Below are 13,445 nucleotides of genomic sequence, written 5' to 3'. Positions count from 1 at the left end.
ATTATATCTCGCCTTATAATAGAAAAGTATTATCTTAAGCTTAAAGAAGAGAGAGCTAAGAAAGAGCTAATTACCTTATAATAATAAGTAAATAAATAGCTTTCTCGCCTAATATATCTATATCGCTAAAAAAAAAAAATTTATAAGCGAGGTATAGAGATAATATATTAAGGTCTAAACTTATTAAATAAGTTAAATAAGACTAAGAGGGTAAAATTAGAGGCTATAATAGCTATATAGCTTATAGGTGCTATAGATAATATTAATTAAAATATTATTTTTATTTCTTTTCTTAATATTATTAATAAAAGTCCCTTAAAAGGCATTATATATTAATAAGATACTTTAATAATTCTTATATATTTTCTAAGTCTAAGTAATCTTTATATTTAATAAAATATATTATTTTATTATTAATTTTATTTATATTAAAAATAACTTTTATAATATATTCTTTTAGTTTATTAATTTTTATATTAGGCTTATTACTTATCTTAACTTAAATAATACTTTATATTAATTTAAGTAATAAAATATTAAAAATTAAATAGAGCTTAACCTTAGGTAATAAATCTAATTGATAATTATATTTTAAGATTTTTTATTTAATTTTATAAGGTTTAATATATTTATAATTAAGTTTTTTATTTTATTATATTATTTTAATATTTTTTATTATAAAATAAATTATATTTCCCTCTAAGAAAATTAATCTCTTAATTTTTTTCTTATTAATATAAGTTATTATTTAATTCTTAATAAATTTAAGTTTTATTTATATTTCTTTATATAAATTTTTTAACTAATTATTAATAAGGATTACTTTTAGGTTAATAATAATATCTCGAGATTATTAATAAGTATTTAAGGTAAATCTAAAATTAATATAAGCTAATATAATCTTTATATTTTTATTAAGTATTATATTATAAGCTAACTAAGTAGCTAATAGCTTCTTAATTTAATTAACTTATTTATAATTAATATACTATTAAAGGTATTATTTTAATATTTAATTTATATATTTAATTTAATTATTTATTTCTTTATAATATATTATAAAAAGTTTATAATTAATTCCTAAGTATTTTATAAGACTTTATTAGAATTTTAAAGTAAATAATAGTCCTTAATTTATAATAATCTTAAGTAATATATTATATATCTTAGTGATATAAAAATAAAAGAAATAAGAAAATTTTATAAGTCTATTTATAATAATAAGAGTATTATTATAAAAGTTTCTAATAATTAGTTTTTTTAATAAGGGTAATTTAATAATAAAGTCTATAATAATAAAGTCTTATAGTTATTATAAAACTAAGAGTAATTATAGCTTTTTATATAATTTATAATATTATATCTTAGTTTTTATATAAAAGTTATATTAATTAATAATTATTAAAATAATTTTCTTTATATTAAAAAAGGTATAAGTTATTTTAATTTATTTTAGGGTTTTATTAATTCCTTAATATCTATATAGCTAGTAATTATAGATTTTATATATAAGACTATATTATAATTTATTTAAAACTTATTATTTATTGGTTTTTTAATTATCTCAGAGTTATTTATTATACTCTTAGATTTATTATAATAATAAATTATTTTATTTTATTATATAAATAGCTTTATTATTTTTCTTATTTACTAAGTTATTTTATAATATTTTTTATATTAATATTATTCTTAGACTTTATTCCACTTAAAATAGAAATTAAAGTATCTTAGTTAATATCTTAATAATTTTAATAATAAAGGCTCTATGCCTAAAGCCTAAGGTCTTAATAGGCTTAAATCAATAAGGTTTATCTATATAATTATTAATAGCTTTAATAACGCGCTAAAACTAGCTCTATTTATAATAAATAAGTTATATCTTAACTAGCTAAAGAGGTTAAAATCCCCTTTATATAGTAGCTCTCCTCTCTAATATTAACCTTTCGATTATCCTTATAATTCTTAACTACTTGAAGAGGCTAAAATCTTAAAGGATTATACTTCTATTATCCTTATTAGAGGAGGTTTAACTATAACTAATAATAACTAACTAGTTAATTAATCTATAACTAGCTAACTAATTAATAATATATTAATAATAAGATTATAATAGCTACTTTCTATAAAGACCTTTAATTAAATAATTAAAGTAATATAGCTAATGCCTATTAGTATAACTTCTAATATAACTAAGATAACCTTACTAAGGCGGTCTATAAGCTTTATAAGGGCGCTAAAAGTACTTATAATAGGCTATAAGAGATAATATTATATAAAGCTATTTAAAGTATTATAATAGGTATATGGCTTATTAAATAAAAGGTTTAAGTTAAACTCGTGATTTTTATTTATAACTTTTTTTTTCTTTTACTTAGCCTTTTTTTACTTAGTTATAATATAAATAATTAATTTAATTTTATTAAAAAAAAGCTTTTTTTATTTAAAGCCCTTAAAAAGAAACTAAAGAAATATAAGTATTTCGCCTAAAAAGAAATTAATTTCCTTAATAGCTTAAGAGATAATAATAATATATATCTATATAAGGCATAACTTATAATTCTTATTATTAATATTAATACCTTTTATAATATTAAATAAGAAGATTAAAGAAGTCTTATTTATATTATATAGGGTTATCTTATTAATACTCTTTCTTATATATAATAAAAGGTATATATAATAATATAATATTATATCTTATTACTTAGTTTTTATAATTAAAATTATTTATTATAACTTCTTTAAAATTAGCTTATTTAATTAGTATTAAAAGTAATTATTACTTTTATTTTATTAATATTATTAAGGTTATTATTATTAGCTCTATAGGTTAATTATATCTAAGTATAGTAATTATATATTTTAATAAGGTAATTATAATTCCCTTTACTTAATCTAATTCTTATAATAATTCCTATTTATATAAATTAATAAGGTATATCTAATAAGCCTTTAGAGGTTTAATAGGCTTATAGAATTACTTCTTTATAATATTACTAATTATATAATTACTTTTTACTTATTATTTTACTAAGTAAGTAGCCTAATAAGATATTATAACCTCTCTTAGCTAAAATCTTATTTTATTATATCTTTATTATATTATCTTAAATATCTTAGTAATATAAATAGCTATCTAACAGTTATTATTTTAACTAATTATATTTAGGTATTTTTTATCTTTAAGAAATTACTAAGGATTCTTTAGCTTATAATATTTTTCCTAGATATCTCTAATCTTCTTATAATACTTATTTACTTTATATCCTTTATTATAATAATAATAATATTTAATATTATAGAGGTCCTACTAAGTAGCCCTTAATTCTATAGGGCCTAGGTTTATATTATATAAGGTTTTTCCTCGCGGAAATTAATATCCTTTATAATTATCTTCTTATTATTAATATTAATTTAAGAAGTAAGAGTTAAAATTTATTCCCCTTCCCTTATTTTATTTTAATAGCTTCTCTTAATATCTTATATATTATTATTTATTAATCTTAATAGCTATAGTAATATAATTATTAAGGTTATTAGGCCTATTAGCCTTATAAAGTTTATTCTTAATCTTAGGCTTTAATTCTTTATCGAAGATTTCTATAAGAGATTTATCCTTAAATTTTATCTTAGAGGTAAATTATCCAAAATAAGTTATATAAGTAATATATAATTTATTTTAAGTAAGCTTAAATAATTATATAATAGCTTATTATTTTTTATTAATAAATCTAAATATATCTTTAATTATAATTTTAAAGTTTTCTTAATTTAAAAAAATATTAATAATATCTTAATCTTAATTAACTTTTTTATTTAATAAAAAGTCTTTTATAATAAGTTTTATTTATATTATAATAATACTTTCTAAGAGCTATCTTATAAATAAGGCCTATACCTTATTATTAAATAATTTATTTAAAAAGAATATATAATACCCTTTATAATAAATAATAAATAAAATAATATTCTTAGTATTCTTATTAAAAGGTATTAGCTTAAGGGGTTTAATAGCTTTATTAATATCCCTTATAGGCATAGCTAATAGGGGTATTACTTATTATAATAATTACTAAGTAACTTAGGCCTAGAATTAATTTATAAGAGCTTATAGCTATTAAGCCTTAATAATTATCTTAGTAATACTTAGAAATATATTATAAATTAATAATTAATGAATAAAAGTATTATATAATATATTAATAATAATAAAATATTATTTAAAGTAATATAAGTAATCCTTTAAATAAGAGCTATTAATATATAATAACTATATAAGTCTTAAGGGGAAATAAATTAATTATATTAATTTATATTTATAAAGGGGATATTAATATTATCTTAAATATAATATAAGTTATATCTAGTAATATACTTAACCTAGAAATTATAATCTTAAAGTATAATATATAGCTATTAACTTTAATACCTACTAAGGAAGAGATTAAACCTTTTACCCCTTAGGTCTTAAGAACCATAAAGACTATACTTAAAGCGAAATCTTAATCTAAATATTTAAAAAGATAAATTAAAAGGTATTATAATAGCTCCTTAGAGTTAATTATAGAAGCTATAAAGTATTTCAAAAAGGTAATATAGGGAAATATATATAAGATTATATTATTAAGGGATAAAATTAAAAACCTTTGAGAGGTAAATAAGATACTAAGTTAATATTAAAGAGTAAAAAAGATTAAATTATAAAAAAGAAAAATAATAATAATATAAAAAAGAAAGTAAATAATTAATTAAATAGATATAAATATATAAGTAGTAATAAAATTATTAAAAAGTAATAATTAAAAAAATATATATAATAAGCTATAAGAAATAATATTATATAAAGGTATTTAAAGTATTATAATAAGTATATAACTTATTAAATAAAAGGTGTAAATTAAACTTATAATTTTTAATTATAACCTTTTTCTCTTATTTAACTTCTTTTTACTTAGTTATAATATAAACAATTAATTTAATAGTATTAAAAAGAAGCTTTTTTTATTAAAGGCCTTTATAAAAAAGCTAAAAGAATATAAATATCTTATTTAGAAAGAAATTAATTTAATTAAATGTATCTAATTAAATATATAATATATATATCTTAGCTTATATAGATATATAAATAATAATAATTTTAATAATAATTTTAATAAAATGAATTAAAAATATATATATTAATATTTACATATTAAAGGTATTATATAAGATTTAATATAAGAAAATGTAATATTTATTCATATCTTAATATTCTTAGCTAATATTTAATATAATATTAAAAATATAAAGAAATTACTATTAAGAAAGGTAATATAATAAATAAAGAGCTTAAATTTAAAAAGAAAAAAAGAAATATATTTAAAAGGTTTATATTAAAAATAAAGTAAAGAATAAATACTATTAAATTAATTAAAGAATAGAGAGATATAGAATTAAGAGCTATTAATATAATTCTTTCTTTTATTATACATTATCTTTTTTATTATTTGTTTTTCTTTATACTAAAAATATTAATATTTATATTGATTTCAATAATTAATATTATTATTTTAGAAATTAAGAATATCTTAAGTCTTATCTTTAAGAATAAATAAATAAAAACTAATACTTATATAGATAAAAAAAACTCAAAATAGCTAATATAAGTAAGAAATGAATTTAATATTAAAAATAAATAAATAATATACTTAAATTTATTTAAAAAATATAAGTAAATTTATTATAAAAGCATAGATATATAAAAACCCTTAGCCCTATAAAAGCTTTTTTAATTTTTTACTTTATATTATATTAATAACTTAAAGTTAGATAAGTAAAATTATATCTAATTAATTATTAATAAACTTAAATCCTTATTACTAAAATTAAGTATATTAATAATCATTTTTTATATAACTGATTTATTATTCTTTAAGTTAATATAAATTATAATAATATTTTTAAATATTAAAATTAAAAGTATATATAATATAAGAAAAATTAATACCTTTATAATTAATATAAATAGAATTAATATTATATAAGATAATGTTAATGAAAGTAATATTATTATTATAATTAATACTAAGATACTAATTTTTAAACCTTTTTTAATAATATAAATAATAACCTTAATTAAAAAGAATTTAATATTATTATAAATATAGTTCAATTTAATTATAAATTAAAGCTTAAAAATATAAAACTTTTTATATTTTCTTAAAAAAAGAAACAAATATTTATTTCTTAATATACCTTTATATATTATTAGAGGTATATTTTACTATTAATCTTAAAAGAAAATTAATAACTTAGTAAATACTTATAGTTTTTTATTTATAATAATATAAAAGTTAAATTATTCAAATAAAACTTATATTAATTAAAATATAATAAGGTTATTAAGGGATTTATTATAAAAAGATCTAATTATTATTAAAATTACTATTAAAATTATTATTCTTTATATATGTATATAAACTAAGATATATATATTATAAATTTAATTAAATAAATTTAATTAATTAAACCTATAGATATATATTTACCGCTAAGTCTAATATTAATATTTTTTAGGTTTAAACTCTAATATTAACTCTAAGAATTAATCCCTCTAAATAAACCTATAATATTAATAACCTATATTTCTTAATATAATTATACTTATAGCTATATAGCTAGATCTTAGCTAATTAATTTTTTTAATTTTCTTATTTAATATTATAAAAGGTATTAATATTAGTAATAAGGGTTATAAGCTATGCTTTATATTAGTTATTATCTGATAAGTCCTTAAGGAACTTAATATTTCTATTAATTAGATTTTTTTATTTAGCTTTTTTTAAGAGCTATTAATAAAAAAAGGGTTTTTTTAATAAAATTAAACCTTTTCTTAATATTATAATTAAGAATTATAAGTATAATTTATATTAATTAATTAAGTTCTATACCTAACTTAATACTCTAAAAGGCTTTATTTAATAATATTTTTTATAGCTTATTATACGTATTTTTTATGCCTTTATAAAGCATATAAATTACTTATATAAAGTTATTTTAATTATATTAAAAGTTATATTAATAAGTATTAATTATATTATTTTAATTATTTAATTAAAGGTTTTTATAAAAAGTAATTATTATAATCTTATTATTAATATATTATTAATTAATAAATTATTATTAATTATAATTAAATTTCTTTTAATAAGAATAATAAAAATAATTTGAATTTCTTTAAGTAATTAAGAATTATAAAGATAATTAAAAGGTTAATATTAGAGGGGGGCTATTATATAAAGGGGATTTTAATTACTTTAGCCAATTAAGATATAAGCTATTTATTATAAATAGAGCTAATTTTAGTAGATTATTAAAGCTATTAATAATTATATAGATAAACCTTATTAACTTAAGCCTTTTAAGACCTTAGGCTTTAGGTATAGAGCTTTTATTATTAAAATTATTAAGATATTAATTAATATATTTTAATCCCTATTTTAAGTAATATAATATAATAAAATGATAATAATTATTTATATTATTATTACTTTAATTATTATATTAAAAAAAGTTGATTATTTTAACATAAATATAATTACACTTTATAATTAATTAATTATAAAAAGATACTGAATAAATAATAAATATAAAAAGCTTATAAAAAAGATTAATAAGTTAAGTAATAGATTTAATTATTATTATAAGAAACTTAATAGCTAAGTAATTAAATTATTAAATATTAAAATATAAAGAACTTAATTTATAATTTTAATAGATTATTAATAAAATTAATATTAACATTTTAAAGATTAATATAATTAAAGTTAAAAAGTAATTTATAGCTAAATAGCTAGTTATAATTATTAATAAATTAAAATTAATTTATATCTTAAAGGACTTAATAAATAAGTATATAAAATCAGTAATATAAAACCTAGTTACTTATAATAATATCAGTACTTATAGAAGTATTATAAAAGCTTTTTCTTTTAGCTAATTACTTACTAAGTTTACTAATAAGTGCCTTATTCAAATTACTAAGTAAATTAATATATCTATTAAATATAAAAATAAAAACATTAATTTAGACTAAGATTATTTTAATAAGAAACAAAATAAAAATAAAAATAAATTGAAGGAATAAAAAAGAAAGATAAAAGGGATAAATAATTAAGAGTCCCTAGAAAAGGGATAAAAAGAATTTTAGAGCTGAAGATATACTTGGAATATATTTATAAAAGTCTTATATTATTAATTATAAGAAAGAAAAATAAAAGAAATATAGACTTAGATTTTATTAAGATACTATAGCATTTAGGGACTTAAGTAATTATTATATGCCTTAGTAGTAAAGGTCCTTTATATAATAAATCTACCTCTATAATTATTAGATTTAGTAATGAATAAATAATAAATTAACTTGGATTAAATTACTTCTTATATATCTTTTTTATATTATAACTTATATTTATTTTTATCATTCAGTTATTAGAATTTGATATTTCCTCTTTGCTTTTATAATAGCTAGCCTTATTAATTATATATTATAGGAGAGGTAATTTAATATATTATAAATAAAAGAGTTCATTAGGGTCTTTTAGTCGCTGTAATTTATTTAAATAAAGTGAAAGGAAAAATAAAAAAATAAGAACTAATAAAAATAAGGAATAATAAAAATACAAATATAAATAATTATTTTAAAAGTATTTATTAATAATATATATATCTTTATTTAACTAATAATTTAATTACTTAAAAGTCTTAAAAAGGATTATAAATAATTATTATAATATATTTATAAGATTTTTAATAAAAATATCTTTATTATAAATAACTATACTTAGCTATAAGCTATTAGGTTTAGTAGCCAGCTATATATAAATAGAAAATGAATATAATAAATTAAATAATTTAAAATAAAGTTATATGATAAATTATAAATTTATTAAAATATTATATAATTAATATATGTAATAAATAATTATCTTAAAAAGAGTTTAAAGTACTTATAGTTAGATAATATATGAGTTTAAAACTCTAAGAGAGCTAAATTAAAAGTTAACTTATAATTATTAAATAAATTATAAAAAGAACCTTAATATAATAATTTATATATTAAAAAGTATTTTCTAATATATTAAATAAAAAAAAATATATCATGAAATAATTACTTATTATTATTTTTTTTACTTATAAAACTAAATTAAAAACGGGTTTTAAAAACTAAAGATTTCTTCTAAATAAGAAATACTACTTAAAAGATAAAAAGGCTTTAATTATTTATTATAAACTAAAATATTAGCTTTAAATATAAATACCTTTAAGAGGGCTCTAAGCTATTATATAAGAAATATAACTTACTTAATAAAAAAGCATTAAATAAAATAATAAAAGTAATCTTTTCTTAAGGTATTTTTCTAAAAACTTAAGAAAATATAAATATTTAAATATAAATATATTAATTACTTATAGAGATAAAATTTATTTTTAATATCTTTATTAAAAAAGGTTTAATTATAATGAATTAATAATATATTTATAATATAATTGTAATAATTATATTTTATAAAAACTTTTAAGTAAAGAATTAAAATAAGATAATTAATACTTATTAATATAACTTTTAATATAACATTTAATATAATTAAAATAACTTTATTAAGGTAATTTATAAGCTTTATAAAGGTATAAAAAATACTTATAAAAAGTTATAAGAAATAATATTAAAATAAGCTATTTAAATAATTAAATATAAAGATTAAATAAATTAATTAGCTAAGATTTAGCTATATAGCTAGCTATAAATATAATATTAAGAAATCAAAGTTATTAATATAATAGGTTTACTTAGAGAAATTAATTTCTAGAGTTAACATTAGAGTTTTATAAACCTAAAAAGTATTAATACTAGGCTTAGTAGTAAATAAAAGTTTGTAGGTTTAATGAATTTAATTTATCTAATTAAATATAATATATATATATATTAGCTTATATAAATATATAAATAGTAAGAATTTTAATAATAAATTTAATTATAAATAAAGATTAATATAATTAATATAAAGCTTATAAAGAAGCTAAGGCTGAAGTTTATTATATATTATACTATTTTTTATTTTTAAGTCTTTTAGAAATACTTAAAATTATATATAAAATACTTACTAATATATTTATTTATTAATTTCTATAAAAGTCCTTAAAAGGTCTAAGAAGTACTTATGAGATTAAAATTAAAATATAAGAATTATAACATTATTATAGTTAATTACTTAATAAAATAAAAAAGTATTATTTTAAATTATAAAGCTAATAAATAATATTATATTATTATACTTAGAATAAATCTTAATTTTTTTACTTAAGAGCTTATATAGATACTATACTAACTTAAAAGTAAGGTATATAAAGTATTAACAGACTTTAGATTTAATTAAAAACAAGTTTTATTAAATAAGTATTATAAATAATTTCTATAAGTATATAAAAAGTTATTTAATTTATTAAGATATTTAAATATTAAGGTATAAGTTATATAATTAATTATAATTATTATATTTATTATTATATTTATTATAAAAGATTTCTTAGATTTTATTTTAAGACTATTAAATAATATAAATAGTATTAATAAATATTATAATATAATCTTAATAATTATATATAAGATAATTAAATATATAATATTTAAATTAATTATAAACCAACTTAAAGCTATAAAACTTATAGCTTTATTATATAAATTTATAAAAACTTATTTTACTATATTAAAAGATATTATTTATTATTATAATAAACTTAGTATAAATAAATTCTTAGTAAATTTTATAAGAAAATATCTTAAACCTTTAAAAAGATATATTAAACCTTAAAAAAGATATAATAAACCTTAAAAGAAATATCTTAAGATATACTTAAGAAATAAGCTTAATTACTAAGTAAATTTATTAATAAATATTATATTTATATATAATAATAATAAATATTGAATTATTAAGATCTTATAAATATAAGTATTTTTTAATCATTACTTAAAAAATATTAAATATATATCTATAAAGATTAAACCTAATATCTAAGGTATTCTAAAATATTTAGAGATCTTAAAATAAATTAAATAAAAGATATAAAAATATTAATAAAAGGCTTTAAAGTTATAAGTTAAATATTATAATATACGATATATTTCTTAAGAATATTAAGAGAAATAAACTATTAATATATTAATAAAATATTAAAGATTTAAATACTTAAAATTAATACTTAGATTTATTAAAATTCAGATTCTTAAAATATATAATAAAAAATCTTATAATATTAAATTTCTTAAAACTTATTAATATATATATAATATCCTTTATATATTATTAGTATAATTATAAAATAATAAAGAGATAGTATAAAAAATAATATAATACTTAAGAGAATATATAGAAAATATAAGAATTAAAGTATCTTAATTAATATCTTAGTAATTTTATTAATAAAAGCTTTATACCTAAAGCCTAAGGTCTTAATAGGCTTAAATTAATAAGGTTTATTTATATAATTATTAATAACTTTAATAATATACTAAAATTAGCTCTATTTATCATAAATAGCTTATATCTTAATTAGCTAAAATAATTAAAATTTAACCCCTTTATATAATAATTCCTCTCTAATATTAACCTTTTAATTATCCTTATAATTCTTAATTACTTAAAGAGATTAAAACTATTATTATTATCCTTATAAAAAAAGAATAATTATAACTAATAATAACTATGATTAATTAATTAATTAATTAATAAGTAATTAATTACTTAATAATATATAAATAAGATTATAATAGCTTTTTATAAAAACCTCTAATTAATATTAAAATAATATAATTAATATATATTAATATATCTTTTTATATAACTAAGATAATCATATTAAAGAGATTTATAAGCTTTATAAAGGTATTAAAAATACTTATAATAATCTATAAGAAATAATATTATATAAAGTTATTTAAAGTATTATAATAAAAATATAGCTTATTAAATAAAAGGTTTAAATTAAATTTATAACTCTTAATTATAACTTTTTTCTTTTTTTATTGAGCTTTATTTTTATTTAATTATAATATAAATAATTAATTTAGTTTTATTAAAAAAAAGCTTTTTTTATTAAAAAGCCTTTAAAAAAAAACTAAAAAAATATTAATATTTTACTTTAAAAAAATTAGTTTTCTTAATAATACAAGAAATAATAATAATAATATATATATAAGGCATAACTTATAACTCTTTTTAATAATACTAATACCTTTTATTATATTAAATAAAAAGACTAAAGAAGTCTTATAGCTAGCTAGGATCTACCTAGCTAAGATCTAGCTATATAGTTATAAGTATAATTATATAAAGACATAGAGGTTATTAATATTACAAGTTTTAAAGGGATTAATTCTCAGAGTTAGTATTAGAATTTAAACTTAAAAAATATTAGCGCTAAGGCTTAATATTAGACTTGAGAATAAATAGAAGTCTATAAGTTTAATTAATTAAATCTATTTAGTTAAATATATAATATATATATCTTAGCTTATATAAATATATAAATAATAATACTTTTAATAATAGTTTTAATAATAAATATATATATAATATAAATATCTTAATAAAGCTTAATAATATATTAAGAATAAAACTTATTATTAAGCTTTAAATTTTAAAATTAATATGAAAATTAAAATTATATTATATAAAAAGATATATATAAAAAAATAAATATAATTAATTTAATAAAAAGTTATTAATAATAATATAAATTATTAATTATAAAAAAATATTATTATAAAATAAAATAAAATAAAAAGAATAAATATACTTATAATATGTGTTTTTTTATAAGTTTTAATAAATTAAAATAAAAAGGTTTATAAATATTATTATTAATTAAAATTATATATTATTATTATTAAGTAATAAAAAAATCTAATTATATATAATATAATATAATATATATATATAACTTAATTAAATAGAAAAGTAATAAATAAAATTATTTAAAATCTAATTTTAATTATAAGGCTATAATTCTTAAATAAGTTAAGGCTAATTAATTAGCTAAACCTTAGGCTTAGGGTTATATAACTCTATGTTAGTATAATATCTTCTAGGTAAGGTCTCTTAAAGGACTTAAAAAATCAAAGTTATTACCACCTAGTAAATAGCTTATTACGTGAGATAAGGAGCCTTATTATTTACTTATTAATTAACATATAATTACCTAGGGGAAGCTAAGTAATTATAATAATTACTTTATAATTATTAATAATTACTTATATAATTACCCTAATTAATATACTTAGGAAAATAATTAAAAAAATCCCCCTAAGTATATAAAATATTTTCCTTAGTACCTTCTTATATATTAATTACCTTAGTTATTAATATAACTTAGTTATATTTAATACCTTTAAAAGAAATAAA

Source organism: Fusarium solani (assembly GCF_023522795.1).
Source record: "Fusarium solani strain SB1 chromosome Unknown bctg00000000, whole genome shotgun sequence".
In the NCBI taxonomy this organism is placed as follows: domain Eukaryota; kingdom Fungi; phylum Ascomycota; class Sordariomycetes; order Hypocreales; family Nectriaceae; genus Fusarium; species Fusarium solani.
Note: the sequence above shows the minus strand (reverse complement) of the source record.